The 4,656-nt window shown below is 37.2% G+C and overlaps 1 long non-coding RNA gene across 2 annotated transcripts in view; it reads right to left on the bottom strand.

The window, feature by feature from the left end:
* Window positions 1–502: 502 nt before the first annotated feature.
* Window positions 503–4,656, bottom strand: part of LOC113747684 (uncharacterized) — a 14,672-nt gene continuing 10,518 nt past the window's right edge. The window contains exon 5 of one of the 2 annotated variants that reach the window (XR_003463783.1): window positions 503–774. This is a non-coding gene — a long non-coding RNA (uncharacterized LOC113747684). The remainder of the gene's footprint in view (window positions 775–4,656) is intronic. The other variant, XR_003463782.1, reaches the window with a different exon arrangement.

The raw sequence follows: 4,656 nt of genomic DNA, 5'->3' as shown, positions 1-4,656 counted from the left end.
GGCCAAAGCAGAACTGGCCAGTGCTTCAGCCGCCGCTGGTCCAGTGAAAGCTACACTCGGTCTGGCATTAGACACCGGTGCCAGCATCAGTCCAACGCAAATAGAAGCAAAGGTGGCGGGAACGGGTATCTCCTTTGGTCGTAGAATGGGTATTTCTCTGTTTGGCTCTGGGGTTGAATTTGACTTATGGTAGACTCTGCTCTACTGAAAATGAAGTGCACACATAAGATCTTTGTACTTTCACTTGGCCTGTGTTGCCTGAATTGTTCCATTTCCTGCCAACTTGCTGTTCCACTTATGTGTTTCCACTCAACCTGACGATGCTTTGCTGATATTAAACTTTTCTAACGTTCAATGTTGACTTTTTATTGTCTGTATTGTTTTACAAAACATTCTGCAGCTGAATAAGATCTATAGTTGGTTTGTCCTTTTTAAAGCAGTTTGTCTTCACTTCATCAGCTATGGATCCAGATATGGTCATGTTGCTTTGACTGGAGTGGACATTTCTAAGCTTCAATGCAAATAAACTATACTTCTACTTAACATTATTTGCAATAACTACATGATTACATTCTAATCATCCAGTTAACTTAACTAATAATACAACAAATATACAAATGAGGATAACAGGAATGTATTCTCTTTGATCATTACAAATTGGCTCTTTGGTCCCAATCACTCTGTCCATAATGAGGCTGAACCTTACTTACTGATCAGCAGTAGTGGATGACATCACTCTCCAAGTCAGTTGTTTCTAGCACAGATCAAAACATCCTGTACAAGAAGAGAATAAAAAGCTTTAATGCCTTCAACCACTTCTTGTGATAAACAGTATTACTTTATTCATACAAGCTCTGCATTTGGTTTTAAAGTCACTATGTGGAGAAGATAAAGTCACTAAATCTAACTATAATCTCACTCAGTGTTTCCTAAACTTTTTACACCACGTCCCACCTCGGAAAGTATTCATCTCTCTCAGTATCACTATTGTTATAATCACATAGTCAATGTTCAGGCTGATATTGAAACAAGATATTTCAGGAAATCTTTTGCTCATAATTGTTACGTTTTATGAGATGGACAAAGATAAAGAACAATAGGAAGGGATTGATAAGGCAGCTGCTCAATGTGGACAGAGTAAATGTTTGACTCTGAGTAACTTTATTAGCTGACTAACTTTTAAAACAAAACAGGATTCTCCTTTGGTCGTAAAACTGGTGTTTCTGTTTGGCTCTGGGTTTGCATTTATTTAAGGTGGATTTGTGACTGTGTTTTGAGCCTTCTTGTTCAACAGTGAAACCTTTAAGCTTCATCTTGTCACAATCCATGTCTTCACTGCAGACAATACATTTTAATTGATAGGTAATTTTGCACTGTGTACTGATTTTAGATTACAGAGTCAACATAGAAAATATTCCACTTTTTGGTCATAAATAAAGTGCACAAATCAGAATTTATTTTACGAATTTATACTTCAGAGACCAACGTTGTCTCAATTTTGTTAACAGCATGTAATACTACATTAACAACTTCCTGTTCCACCTATAGGTTTACACACAGCTTGAAGTTGCTTTGCCGATATTAAACTACTTTAACATTTAAGCAATGTTTACTTCTTATTGTCTGTATTGTTTTACAAAACATTCTGCAGCTAAATAAGATCTATAGCTGGTTGTCTCGGAGCACAGCTGATCCTAGGTCATACCGTAGAATCATCACTTAATAACTGGGAATAGATGTTGAAAATTTAAAGAGGAGATTATTTAAGTCATACCACTAAATATTTTTTGTTGAAACTGACATGAACATCATAATAACTTAACAGTATAACACATGCAGGCTGAGGACTTCCTCCTCCTGTTCAACATGGAAGAAGCGTCGCTTCCTCGTTGAATAAAAAGGACAAATTTATGTCACAAACAAAACACATACAATGCTTATTTTCCACTGATTATACACAAATTAAAACCCTCAAAGAAAAATGGATGCTATGGTGGAAGGTTTCTATGGCATTTTTATTGTTTAGTCTGAAATATGAATATTTTCTCAACACCCTGTGATGGCCGACGACCGAGGAATAAAATGTTCATAAAATGTCACATATGAAAAGAAACATCAAATCACCCAAGTCTACAAAAATAATCATGCATATTTGTTTTTAGAAAATCATTTAGCAGTTTTCTGACCAGAATTCTTCAGTAAGACTGTTAAAAAACAGTGCTGCCGTTCTCCCTGAGCTCAAAAACAGAACGATTAGGAACCACTAAGTCAGCAACACAACAATATTTGTGAAGTGTTCCACTACGCGGATGCGGTTTTAACACGTCAGAATCAAATTGATCTCACACAGACCCAAATTACACGTTCAAAATTATGAGGAAAGAAGAGTGAGAGCAAAGATATTATACCACTCTGACTCACAAACCAATGTTCCTCCTTACAACTTAGTAGTTGTAGATGTGCAGTTTCCTGTGTTGTAAAGCTACACCAACTCAGCCGTTACAGTCTGCTGAAGCAAACACATACAAAAAAAAGGAACATTTAGAAAACGGTGCTTGTAATGAACTTTATCAGAGTAATGCGTATCCGCTTGTGATAATCCATGTTTGTTCACTGAAACTAACACGAGTGAACAAGACTGACAGCCATCCCTCACGGGGAACTGCACGCAACACGTTTAACTATAAAGAAAATCAAAATAAAACCAGCGTTACTCACACGGATGAAAGAAGCGATCACAGTGCGACGGACGTTCCTGTTTAGCTCTGTTGGTTTTAAGCTGCCGCACTTCTCTTCACTGGAAAGCAGGAACTTCTCTTTTCTCTCCTCCTCCAACAAACACACACTCTCCTCCCCTCATTAGTTGTTCTTCTTTCGCGCGCTTCATGACTTTAAACTTACATTAAACGTGCTTGTTTGTACACTTAAACCCGCGCCCAGTGCTTAAGAAATTAATTTTTTCAACACATTTGACTTTTTAAAAGTTCATCCTGTACTCAAAAATATGTGTAACTGATGAATACAAAATGAATACTAGAGGTGAATGTTAGAGGCTTTTGCATCTTTCCCTCAAACACAATTCATGTGGTGAGAAATGTACAGTATAATCTCTGAAGCAGCTCTCCCCATATTTAGTGACACAAAGCTTTATGGGCATTTAGAGTAACAACTGTGACACAACAAACATTCCAGGAAGTCCAGGAAGACGAGTTGTTCACTTCTCTTTTGTTGCATTGATCATGCGGTTTAAATAGAAAAACGTCCAGTAAAAGTTGAGCCAATAAACAACGACTTTTTGCTGGAAGCCCTCTGTGCATTCACTTTTTTGTATGTGGTTTACAATTTGTAGCAATTTTTTGCATTAGAAGCATGTTGTCATCATCACCGTTAGTGCTTTTACTTGAAGAGAATGGTTTGTTCCTGCCATCGTAATGACTCCTCAAAAGGATGTCAAAATAAAAAACTGAATGTGTTTAATCACTTTAAACTGGGAATAGATGTTGAAATTTAAAGAGGAGATTATTTAAGTCATGCCACTAAATATTTTTTTGTTGAAACTGACGTGAACATCATATAACTTAACAGTATAACACATGCAGGCTGAGGACTTCCTCCTCATAACGACGGATAGGTGTGGTTAGAAATAAGGCAACAAAAAAGGGCCAAGTTCCTTATTCTGAAAGCCGCATGAAAACAGCACTCTATCTCTTGAGCACGCACTCGTGCAACGCTGTCAGACCAGTGATGGACTGTTTTAAAATAAAAGGATGCAGCCACCCCCAGATTGTCGTTGATCCGGGCAGCTCAAAGTCAATCTGTGTAAATGTGCAGCATTATTTTGCGATCAGTTTGTGGATAGTAATACTGATTGTTTATCTTTTCAGAAGCACTGTGGAAGGCAGACTTCCCCATTTTTTCACATGCCTCTTTACCGCAGCTGAAGCAGTGATGCACTTCTGTGATATAAAAAAGCCGACCACCTGCAGGAGGGCTTCTGTTCTGACTTGTGGGCAGTAGCTTAAGTTTGTTTCCTTTATTTCTCGTCCACCGTTGACGCCACCCTGCCAGCTGTTCAATCACAGAAACAGCACACGCCCCTTCAGCCAGCATTTTACAAAAAACGTTGTTTTTCCTTCTTTCAATACTTAAATATGATTAACAATATATTTAAAACACACGCTGACATCATTTGACTACTGACTAATGAGATTTCAATTAGACCTTAATAAAGAACTGTCCATCATGTGTCTGCTAATGTTACAACAACAACAACCTGGACTGCAAAAAACAACCAGGCATAAATAACCATCTGAATGTTTTTGAAGTTAGTATATAACTTTATTTAGAATATAGGGTTGCGATTATATATATGAGACAACAGTTATTTCTTTATATTTATGGCGGGGTAAACGACCACGTTTGAACAAGAACCACCTGTAAAAAACCAAGCTTCTCTCTCCTGAGAGGGGTATCTTTTGTGTCTTTTGAGCAGCTAAGTGAAAAATTAGCCTGTTGATTGCTCATATTTTTGTAATGACCATTCTGCATTGCACTTTGGATATATTGAAAATCCTTCATTAAACAGATTTTGATTGAAAATACAAATAATAACATAAATATAATATAAAATAGTTTTTAAACATGTGACGTGCAAAG

Source organism: Larimichthys crocea, chromosome XV, assembly GCF_000972845.2.
Source record: "Larimichthys crocea isolate SSNF chromosome XV, L_crocea_2.0, whole genome shotgun sequence".
In the NCBI taxonomy this organism is placed as follows: Eukaryota; Metazoa; Chordata; class Actinopteri; family Sciaenidae; genus Larimichthys; species Larimichthys crocea.
The sequence above is the reverse complement of the archived record's forward strand: the minus strand, read 5'-3'. Positions and strand labels throughout refer to the sequence as shown.